Genomic DNA, 12248 nt, shown 5'->3' with positions numbered 1-12248 from the left:
TAAGTAACATCCTTGGGAAGATGACTCAGTTTTGTGGCTTACGCTGTTAGCAGTGTGAGAGTGGAGAAGGCAAAAAGCTCTTAGGTTAGCAATGAAATCTTGCACAAGATCTGTCTTTCAGGATGTCCAGAGTGCACTAACTGGAGACTGGAAAGGTTCCTGCTGCTGACCTTTTTATTTCTTTATACCCCCTGTCTAGATCATTAAACCAACAGTGTTTTTCAATATGTCTTTTCTTGATCTTGAGCTCATACTGGTAATTCCCGCTGGAAAAACAATCTCCCTTTATCTTCACATTTAGCACTGTTTGACTTTCCAAAGCATTCTGAATATAATTTTTACAGTCCTTTTCATTGTTTTTTTTTTTCCAGTCCTAGGTAACGACATTAAAGATTCTCTTTGGAGTCTCTTGTATAAAATTCACCAGGAGCAATTCCCCAATCACTATAACCGATTTCAAATGGTGCTAGAAAATATTATTGACTCTGAACACCAAAAGAAATCAGTCATCCTCTAAAGGGGTTACTGAGATCTTCAAGGATGAAGAGTTAGGTACTAAACAGTGTTTTACACTGGAGGATCCCCAAATGCTTGATGAACGTTCATTGGTTACCTCTATGGCATTACTCCCTAGAAAAATGGTGCATGATTGAAACACTTCAGACGAAGACTCGGAAGACGAGAACTTTCAAAATCATTAGTTACATACTCCTTTGGAATTGTACAGAGTAGCCTCAGTCAATGTGCTCTACCACATGTGGTCCAGTTCTCAGATACTGATGCTGGTTGTTTCCATTGATTACACCAAGCGCATCAGGCTACCAACCTGCCACCTGAATACTAAAAGACCTAAAAAATACATAAGCCAATTGAAATCTGCCAAGCATGCCACATGAAAATGGAAACACGCAGCACCTGGGTGTGGACAGCATCCAGAACTATCAGTGTCATGTATGATACACGCACTGTATGTACGGGCACTTACAGCAGCAGTAAAGAACTAAAACCCAAAAGGCATCCACGATACGCTGAAAGCAGAGCAAATGAGGCTCCCTTCCTCATTTCTCGCCACGCTGTAAGAGTGTAATTCAACAGGGGCTGTTTTAACATCAATGTCTTCAACGCTGTGTTGCAATTCCACATTATGCTTTTCTGCAGTGTTTATGTCTCTGTTTCCAAGTTCTGGTTGACCACCTACAAACACTATAAACATGCTGGTGGCCAGCACCGTTACAACAGAATTTCTGCCTTTGAAATCACATGTTGCAGTGCTCTCCCAAGGGCTGCCTGAGCTGCTTAGTCTGAGGTCACAGCCTACTTAGGGAGTCTGTTCAGTGGTGAAGCTAAGTCTAGCAACAGAAGCACACAGAGATCTTGACCTTCTTTCTCCACCAAGGTTTCCGAGGATCCATTTCAATGATGAACGCAGCAGGCATTCTTCCTCCAAGAACACTGATTTCAAATGGTGCTAGACAATAAATAGTTAAATCTAAACCACCATATGAAACCAGCTTCCTGAGGGAGCTTGTTTCTAGCCAAGATCATATTCCTGAAACAATAAATCAGAAGAGCATCTATCCATGGTGGTTTTTTCCATCTTTGTTTTTTTTTTTTCCTATTAAATAATCAATGTTTTTTTTTCTTACTTCCTGATTCTGCTTTGAGTCACTGAATGCTCATTTGTTTTCTATTACAGCGCTACCAACAGAAAGAGAACTGCTTACAGCACTATTACCCTGAAGAATGCTATTAATCCAGATTGGGCAACACATACCAGGGGACCCTCATCCCCCTTTCAGAATCGCCGTCATCTTTACACACACTGTGTCTGCTGAGGTCTCCCGACAGCACTAAGAACATGAGTAAGAGAAGCACTGCAGCAAACCCCCTCTAGTGACAGCAGAACAACATGCGAAATGCCTCCTGCTAAATGATGAGGCACATTATTTTTAGCAGCAGTAGCAGCAGTAACAGCCTGTGACACAATCTATGTATCAGTCCCTACATGCTGACTGGTCCCATTGATGGACCAGTCCACCCTTTGTGGGTTATTTGTAACACACTAGAAGTGTGTGCCCAAACCTAATGTAAGGATTGCATCAATTAACTGCTCAGTGCTGGCACTTACCACCTGGTTCCACCACAGTTTCTAGGAAGTCTGACACAAGGATTTTTCTTGGAACTCTATTACTCAAGTGTGTTCTAGACCATTTAATCTTTTCAAACAGATGTATTTTTTATAACCTGTCTTCAACGTCTCATCTCAGCTGGCAGAACAAACATACCCAACTCGCATCTACAGAATCAAGTCAAACAGCCCCCAGTGTTTGCACAGACGAGGGCACAGCCACGCTCACGGTGACGTTGTGCAAAGCACTCCACGCGCACATCACAGAGCTTCAGCAAGAACAAATTACCCAAAGCAACAGCAGCACAACAGCACAGCGTGTTCTGATGACAGAAAGCAACCGCTGTGCCCCGTGTGGCTGTAAAATAACACTGTTCTGGCGAGTGCACAAAATGCTGATGCTTTAACACTGCGGACAGGACTGAACAATTTTCACAAGGCATGAAAAAGCCTCAAACTTTGCCCTGCTGCAGTATAATTCAAGGAGTTAAGGACTGTACTTGTTCCCTTCTGCAGTGTCATACCTGCACATTCTGTGCTTGCTGCTGGCAGCTCTGCGCAAGCTGATTTCAGCTGATTACAAACATCACCCGAGACGAACCCATCTGCGGTCTCCTGAGGACAGCCAAGTGGTGTTAAAATTGTTCTCTTCAGGCAGCAGGAAATCATGTCAGAAATGTAATTAATTACGTCTATTTCCATGCGTTAATTACCTCCAGAGGTGTGTAACTCTTCGTTTACCACAGTGACAAGCTGAACAACCAGCTGAGATTAAAAACTGAGCTTCTACATGGCTGAAGATGGAAGAAATCTCAAATGAGCATGGACAGTTCCCAGGGAATATCTGTTGGCAGAGCAGCTTAAGCGCTGCCCTCCCAGAAAATCAAGTCCAACAAATATGGCATCAACCTGTGAGACAAGGAAGGCAATAAAGCTTCACAGCTTATATCTTCCCTGGTCAGAGGCAACGCTGAACTGCTGCAGTGTGTGTCCATGCAGTTATAGGTGCCATGTATAAGGGATATGCAGTTGAGGTTCAGCACGTGTGTATCTGCATTTATTGCTACCCCCACAGCGGGTGCAGACCACGTCTCAGAATAACTAAGCAAAGGGCAGACTCTTCCACTGAACACATTTGTACTTTTGAAGAAAGCATCTTTCAAAACACATAAGAACTCTGTGCATTTCCAGAGCACAGATACGGAGAAGCACTCTTGCATTAGGGCTGTAAACTGTACTTCTGAATTGGAAAAACAAATGAACTACAGATAGAAAACGAAGCTACTTCTCCATGATGCCTCCTAAGTAGGTCCTTCAACTTTTAGGCCCTTTAGATTTTTAATGAATCTGTAAATCCTGGACTTCACTGTCCCTTTCAGATTTGCTAGCAGTAATTTCTTTGTTTAACTGGAGAGTAAGAGGAGGAGCAGAGAAGACAACATCTTCATGTTGATGATTCTATACTCAGCATTCACAGGCTTAGATAAAAACTGGATGTGAACAAGCTTCCTATTAAATTGTTTCTGTAGTTAGAAATTAATACTACTCTGTATCCTTTCAGAGGAAATAAACCATCAGCAGTTTGATCTTCAGTATTACAGAATTCACGAGGCCTTATCTGACATCTGTGAGATTACTTACACGAGCAAAGCTACGTCAGAGATTTAAACCACTGGAAGGCTGGAGTTTACTCTGGTTTTGTTTCGCTGTTGAATAATTCTAGTGATTTACGAGGGGTTTAGCAGCAGCCAAAGGCCTACCAGGTAACTCTCTGTTTTTCAGTGTCTTGCATCCTTTCCATGTTCTGCCATCACAGGAGCTGCCTAAGCGGATTTTCTTCAAGCATTTACTTATGACAGCTTTATGATCCATCCATGACAGGCTGCACGACCGAGTCAGCCTGTAATTTGGAGACAATAGCCTTCAAGTTAGTTACGTCTGACAAATTGTTCAACTTACTGTAACTTCTCAAATTCCTTTTTTTAATAAAATGTGAAGCCAAGGGAAGATGACAGATTGATAACTTTGCAGAAAGCCTCTGTTCACAGAATGGCTACAGCATGGGAAGCAAGAGTGTGAACTTCCTACTCAACACTTGGCCATGTATCTCATTTACGAGCTGCTGCAGATATCCCACGGCAATGAGACTGAGGAACCATAAAGGAATTGTGTGCCAGCTGAAAAAACAATTAATACTTACTGCAGTGAGGAAGGGAAGAACTGCCTACCAAGACAGTAATTGAGAATGTGAAGTCAGCTACAGATGTCTTTAAAGGGTTTTTTCCCCAGTAATTTTCAATAAGAACTTAAACCACTGCTATTGGTGAAAAGCTGTTTCATCTTTTATTTTACTTTTCTGCACCATAAATCCCCCAGCGTTTTCACCACCAGACTAACGAATTCCAACTATCAAGAGAGCTCATCTGCTATGTAATTTGTCTTTTTTTGTTCCCTTCATAAAACAAGCAAGAGAAATGTTTCTAATTTGCAAGGCTGAATAAATACCTATTGTGTTTGCCAAGACTTTATTGACATCCACTGGCTGTCCACAAAGCTGACTTATTTCTCAGATAGATGGTTTATCTCATGTGAAAAAAAAAATCCAAACAACAAAAAAACCCCAAGATATTAATCTTTAAAACAAACAAACAAATGAACAGCTCAATAAATATTCCTATAACTAGTGAAACCCCTCCAACTTCAATACAGTACCAGAGCAGGTTTTTGCTGACAGCAAGACCACTTAACATTGGGACACCCTCCAGTGCTTGCTGTGCCTCTGATGCTGCAGTTCATGTCACCTCCAGTTGTACTGACGCAGCTGTCCTTGGGCCACGCTGTAAACAAAACCATTCACATGATTCTGATTCAAAGAATAAAAGAAAAAAAAAGCGCTTTTATTTGCATTTCTTTGCCTTACTAAGATATTTTCAGAGCCCTGGGTTTGCACACGGTGAGGAAAGAGATGGCACCACATTGCTGCTGAGCTGGAAATGAATGGGTGGGAGTAGGAAGAAGCTTATTAAGCTGGTGCTAGCAAGAGACATGAACTGTGCAATCGCACCTTGGATAACATCAAATCCCATCTCCCTTGCTCAGCTGGTCACGAGAAACAGAGATGAGAGTTTCAGTCTGCAATGAAACACTTCTTGAACTTACAGACAAAAATCAATACATCAAACTTTGAGATTCTTACTAAAGTTTTTAACAGGTCTTCATAAAAACGCCCAGCTTTCACTGCCGGCCTGTTGCCTGTACTATTTTTTTCTCTGAGTAATTCTGTTATCTTAAAGCTGGTAGTGTAAAAGAAACAACCTAAGCTTTTATAGCTGCGATTTAATGACTACAATGTCTGCGCTGGCTTGACATAAACAGGTAACAAGAAAAAGTGTTTAGTCACTTGGGGAAGGAAATTAATGACACCTCATTACTGTTAAAATTTCCTACACTGATGACAATACTTCACATACCTCGCTTTCCTTCCTGTCCTTTGTTTAGCCCTAATGAAAAGATCTACCAAGCAAGCAATTGGGGGAATTTCCTTTGGAATGGCCCTTGAATAAGGACCAGTATTACCCACTAATCAAAATAACCAATTCATTTGTCCTGTATGCATAACATGCTTATACTTTTCATTTCTGAAGCATCTCAAAGCTTCTAACAGGAAAGGACTAATGGCCACTGCTGCAAAGTATTTGCAAGTACCACCTGATACCAAAGAGGGACACAGATGTGTTATACCTTAGGAAATAAAACAGCTTCTACCACGTCCACTTGTCTTCTTTTCTGAACAATCCATTATGAACAAAAAAAGGTTGTCCTCAACCTGGAAAAAAAAAACAATAAAAAATGTCAGAAGCTGTTTGTGTTGCTCTTGAAAAAGATGATTGAAAATGTAACCTCATAATCTTTCTTCTCTTCCCCCAGACTCCTGTGCAGGCTTTAAGCCCGTTTCTCAAGGTCTGAACTTCTGTGAGTGCTTTTACAGTCAAATCAATAAAACAGGCAACCGAGGTTTACTACTAAACTTAGAAAACAGACACTCTGTTCCCTGTCAAATGAGTCATTTTGGACTAGAGATCCAAAAATTACTGAATGATAAAATTAAGATATAACTGATTTGTTTAATTTTGAGGCACTGAATCCCTGGCAGTGGCATAGCCCCAAATTACGGGTAGGTAATTCCTTGCAGAAGGAGGACCTGTAAGTAGTAGGAGCCAGAGAAATCATCTACTGTACAAAGCAACATCCTTGCTATGCAAGTCTTTGAAACCCCTTCAGGCTTATTTTTGGGATAAGCAGGGAAACAGAAATCCTAAAAATACAAAAGCAAGCTTATCAAGCTGGAGAAAATACAGTGAGGTGTTCATGTGACATAAAACTGTAGTATATGAATTATGCATTACCAAAAACTACTGTAAAAAAACCTGACTTCAATTCTTACAGGGGGAGAGAGATTTCTCTGTGCTGAAACCCCAGCACAACCAGTACTCGCTGCTCTGCAAGGAATGATATGCAGATCTGTATGTATGTTACCGTCATGCTTTTTGCAGTACTTGTGAGAACATGAGGCAGAGAACAGTGAAATAGCCTGCTAACTCCTTGCAATCAGCCACCACACCACCAAGAGCTACTGAAACAATAAAGGAGCAGGAACAGCCAGGCTTCTGTCTCTCACTCTGCTATTTCTGCCTGTGTTCCCATCCTGTGCCCATCACCACAGCAGCTGACTGCTCCTCTGTCAAACAGCAACCATTGGGGCAGCAGAAGGGGAGCGTAGACTTTTATTTGTGGAGGGCATCGTGGCTTTCTGGAATAAAGGGCCAGACTCTGCACATTATAAATCATACAGGAAGATTAATGACCAACTTAACTCCCCGTTTTTGTGTGTTAGAAGCACATCACCACATGCAACAAAATTCGCTGTTTCTTCCTGGTGTCTTTTCACTCTAAAAACATCACTTTTTGTTTCATTCCCGCTGCTTTTACATACACTGTCGTTTCTTACTGGGAGCAGGGAGGAAAGCAATAATCACTACGAAAATAAAACAGTTCTTCAGCTTAAAATATTTCCTCTGACTTACATCTTTTGGAATCTGAAGAGCAACAATCTTATTTAGAAACCACCCCGGCAAAGTCTCTGTTATGTAAGGTCCAAGGGAAGCGCTAATCCTAATGCTGAGCAGAAATGATCCTGTCACGAAGCACTCAAAAACTACACCTACTGTTTATATTCTTGTGCCTTGCACTGTACCACGTCCACTCATGCCTCTACAAAGGGAGCTCTCCAAATGAGGCACTCGTAACTTTTCCTCCCCTCTGCTTATCTTCAGTACTGGATTTATTTACGCTTGCTACATAAATAATCTTGTTAACTTGTCTGTCAGAGAATGAAAGGTGATCTGGAAATAATTCCTTTTAGGTACCACTCAAAAGTAACAATGAATACACACAGAAGTGTTTATTTCTCTGTATTTTTTCTGGTATTACACAGACTTCAATTATGACTATTTTGAAAGACTCTCTGACAACTGGAGAGCAAGTAAAACGAAACCAGCAGAAAGAAGATGGTGAAGAACAGCAACAGGAAATCAAATCAGACCCAAATGTGATTGTTTTTAATCCCAAATGCATTCCCATACCTGGTCAATAGGCTGCAGAAAACCTTCTAGCTGAAGATCCAAGTATTCCTGACCCTTCCCATCAGGAGTGACACTGCAAAAACACAAAAGCCAAACTAGATATATTTTCAGTGCAAAACAAACCACCTTTGAATCCTTCTTCTCTTGTGTTTTAGAAATAAAGAATGAGAAATTCATATTTTAAAGATACCTACTTCTCACTGCACAGTGAGATCCACAATACATGCCAGATATATTTGCCACATATTTCTCAGCAGGAAACACATCCCACGTAGAGAATGTATTCCATCTATTTACTGGAATGGGGATTATTTACCTTTCTGTTTGTTCTCATTTATAGGTAGGTTTTCCATCAAAAACACGTTCTTTCTTTAGCATAGGGAAGTCACTCTCAGAAGATCAGCACCTGGAATTCATAAAAGCACTTAATTAAATGTATGTTTGCATTTTCATTACAAATGTATCTTCTTATGAAAGCAGACAAAAAGTCGCATGGTTATCACACACTTTTACCAGTTCCCTTCCATCTCAGATCACCACATTCTATTACAGATTAATTTAGTGGTACCCATACACAAGCAGCTGACACTTCCCACCACTCCATGTGTGGTGAAAGCCCTCCAGGAACCACCCCTCTCTTTGACCAACAGAATCAACGCAGCCACTCAATGGTTTTACATACATGCATTTATCTATTTAACTGACATTTAACTCATATCAGTTGTTATATCTCTACATAGCCTCTTCTTTTCCGCGCCTGTTATTTTAGACCCAAGGAACACCACCTTATTAAACAGCTTTTCTTCTGGTTCTGAATTGAGAGGATAGACAGATATACCTGAAGATTATAGGGACAGATGACTGGCCTATACGTTATGTTATGCTGAAAGACAGAATCATAGAAGGGCCTGGATTGAAAAGAACCAAAATGATCATCTAGTTTTAACTCCCCTGCTGTATGCAGGGTCACCAACCACCAGACCAGGCTGCCCAGAGCCACATCCAGCCTGAGTCAGGAGATGAAAACCATCTTCAACACACAGGCAGTAAAGATGAAAGACTCCCCATCACCTGTCACAAGCATTGAGCAGCACTGAAATTATTACATCCCCAGGACCACATGCAGTTTAGAGCATTTACTAATCCTCGCTCCTGAACCTCTTGGAACTACTCAGTTCATGCATCTGACGACTGATGTTACAGGACAAAATACACCTCTAGGACAAAAACAGGGAATGTGCCTCAATAATGAACACTGGTGCCAGTAAGTGCCACAGAAAATTACAGGGCTAATTATAGAACCACAGCATAAAGCTCAAACATATTAAACACAGCCAAGCGAGAGACGTGGAAAGTGCTGGATTTTGAAAGTAATTTTGTTCCGTGGAGTATTTTTGCTTTAACCTATCGCAGCTACTGAACAGCTTCAGCTGTATTAGGAAAATATGTTCCTATCTATCTGAAGAACAGAACATACATGTGTCTGTTTTGCTGTAACTTGTTTTTTATAGAATCATAGTGCCATTAAGGTTAGAAAAGCTAAGCTCATCCAGACCAACTGCCAATCCATCCTCACCTTGCCCACCAGCCATGACCCTCAGTGCCATATTTCCCTTTCTCTTGAGCAGCCCCAGGGACAGTGACTCCAACACCTTTTTGATCATATTATTCCCCTCTCTCTGTATCCAGCTCCACATTTCGAAGCTACAAATAAGGTCGGTAGATTGTCAGTTGCACATCGAAACAAAGAAGGCTGATGTTTTATTTTCTCTGGGACCTGACAAACTCAGGTTGAGCACATGATAAAGCTATTTCATTACGGAGATATTAAGGTTCCCTGTGGTTTCCAGGGGAAGCATTGTAAAACTGCTGTAGCAGGGCAGAGTCCTGATGCTGGACCAACATACATCAATCTGAGAGTTTCATACAGATCAGAATTAAAGTAGTTTGTTTTCTGTTTTAGTGCTTAAGATAAGGAAGAGTAAAGAGATACCGAAAGAGAAGAAAGTGTAAGCAATAATCAGACAATAAAATCTCCTGTGTAGGCTATTACCAGCTTGATGGCCTATCTAGTCCAGGCATCATAGGAAGGCATAACCTTGAAATAGAGGCTTTAAGGTACTTCTGTGGCATTTACAGAAGGCCTGCATGGGAAAAAGCTCCTTTCTATTGAAAGGACACTGAGCTGCAGCTGACTGCTATCAGTTCAGATGTGTGAAAGTCAAGGAAACATCTCAGGAAACAGATGAGATGATGCACAACTCTGTGCATCTGCAACTCTGCTGCAGCAGCAGCCAAATACGTGCTAGGGGAGAAAACTTCCAAGAGGGAAGATGCAAAACACGTACAGAGAGGATGCTGTTGTGTAGGAGACCTTCTGATGAATGCATGATGAATATGATTAGCAGAGATCACAAAATTTAAGGACACCTTGTCAAGATAAAAATTCCACCTGGACAATGTGTTGAATGTTTGCCCAGGGAAAAGGAAGATAAGGATGAAGAATCAGTGCTAACAAGAAGTGACTACAAATGAATTCGGGATACAGAAGCTAGAAGTGGTCTGTAATGAATGGTGCAACGTGCTACTTGTAGAAACGTGGCTACTAAGGAACAATAAACAGTGACAGAAGAAATCAAAACAATCCTGGTGACTTATTGAAGAAGTGTTACGTCTTTATCCAGCCCACATTTGAATTCTCCTATCTGCAAGAGAGATAATTAAATTAATTCATCAATTACTAAATGAGCTCGCTTACTTCACGGCACGCCTTTCATTTAGCCTGATCCCTTAACAGGCATCCTAGTATCAATTTGTAATAATTCGCAAATTCAATTTAATTTCTTAGGCACGATGAGAAAAGGGGAATTGAACACAGAGAACAGAACCGCACTGAAGACACAAAACTCACTGAGGTAATGCACAACATAAATAGCAGGAAGCATCTGTCAGCAAGGTCCACTCCCTGCTCAGCAATGCTGACCGTTCTGCATTCACTGTGCAGTGGTTAGAACAGGTTTGACATGACATATGCAGCTGCCAGCCCACAATGATGTCCCCAAGGCCACTGCCTTGCAGCTGGACTGGGTTTTCACAATGTATTCCCCTTTCAGCCCCTCGCAAATAATTTCATCGAGAGATTCTTTTTGCACAGAATTACTTTGGGTTTCTTTGTGGTTTTTAATACTGGCCAAGTAAATTCATTCTAAATTATCCCCACAATTGTCTACTGCAGCAACTGTGAAGGTTAAAAGGATATAACAGTCTAAGTGATGACTGGGGAAAGTAAGTATGTGCTATGTAACGTCAGCTGCAGAAAAGGGCCTGGCAAAGTAAGATAGAAGAAAAAAAGACAAGAAATGTAAGAGAAAGCAGCCTTCAGAAGGAAAACCTGATAGGGATATGAATGTGGTACACGCATGGATCTGCATACAAACTCCAAGTGCAGAGCAGGTGACAGTAGGACAACTTGGCATGGTGCAGGGCTGTGCTACCAGACTGCAAAGTGCCCACGTTCCAGAGCAAACACAGAACAGCATCCTCCAGAGGCATGGTCTGCCTCTCAGCAATGCTGGCTGCTCGAGCAGCTTCCTTTCAGCACGGCGAGAAAACAGGGAAGGAGACACAATCAGCATAGAAGGGAAATCAGGCGAACAATGATAACATTAGTAGACTATATTAAGCCCTCTTTAATGGTAAAATTAAGTTAAGTTTCTATCAGCAGCAAGCCAGATTTTTTTTATTTTTTATTTTTTTTCTGGATCACAATACATGTGACTGGAGCTTCAGGAAGCCCACAGTCTTTCTGCTTAATGGGTGACTCAGCACAGAGCAGCACGACACGACTGCCTGCACAGACGGCTGCATGGCGAGCACCCCTCGCCACCAGGCAGGGTGCCAGACATGTGGCCTGTCACCGTGCCACCAGCCAGTCCTCTGCCCCCACCTCACACTGCAGGGCAAGGGATTTAAAGGGAGAAATAGTGTGTTAAGCGTCAGATTTCTGTTTGTTCTGCCTAAATTTGAGCAGAATGGAGAAGCCTGGGGTGATCAGACCCAAGTAGTTGCTTGAGTGTCAATCTTAGAGCCTAAGTGTGACCTGCTGCTCATGATTAAAGGAGGCAGCAGTCTTGCTACAAGAGCTCCTACCCTGCAAGCAGGAGAGATGTGTTTTGTACCATCATAGCATTCTGCTATATCCTCTGTCCAACCCAAAATATGGAAGCAGTGAACATTCAGCACAACAGCACAACTCTTTAAAGTGGCCACACTTACTCCTGGTACCCTGACAAGCCCTCTCAGAGCTCATCTGAGCATTCCTGAGATTGCTGCCCACATGCAGACGTGACTGGATTTACTGGTGCCCCAACCCTTGCTTAACACATCACCAACAAGGTTTCTTGGAAGTGCTTCCCTCTGTCCTGATTGCTTTGAGACAACGAGTTCCATAACCAAGAGCAAAAATCCAAGGACGTGTG

General features: G+C 41.8%; 1 long non-coding RNA gene across 11 annotated transcripts in view; it reads right to left on the bottom strand.

The window, feature by feature from the left end:
• Nucleotides 1-506: 506 nt before the first annotated feature.
• The window catches only part of LOC116654444, a 101957-nt gene continuing 90215 nt past the window's right edge, over nucleotides 507-12248 (bottom strand). For 10 of the 11 annotated variants that reach the window (XR_004305409.1, XR_004309690.1, XR_004305422.1 and 7 more), the window contains 3 exons: nucleotides 8087-8176; nucleotides 7771-7843; nucleotides 507-5954 (listed from right to left, as the gene is read on the bottom strand). This is a non-coding gene — a long non-coding RNA (uncharacterized LOC116654444). The remainder of the gene's footprint in view (nucleotides 5955-7770; nucleotides 7844-8086; nucleotides 8177-12248) is intronic. The other variant, XR_004309694.1, reaches the window with a different exon arrangement.

The sequence above is a fragment of the Coturnix japonica genome, chromosome 1 (assembly GCF_001577835.2).
Source record: "Coturnix japonica isolate 7356 chromosome 1, Coturnix japonica 2.1, whole genome shotgun sequence".
Lineage (NCBI taxonomy): Eukaryota > Metazoa > Chordata > Aves > Galliformes > Phasianidae > Coturnix > Coturnix japonica.
This window is presented reverse-complemented; position numbering and strand designations above follow the sequence as displayed.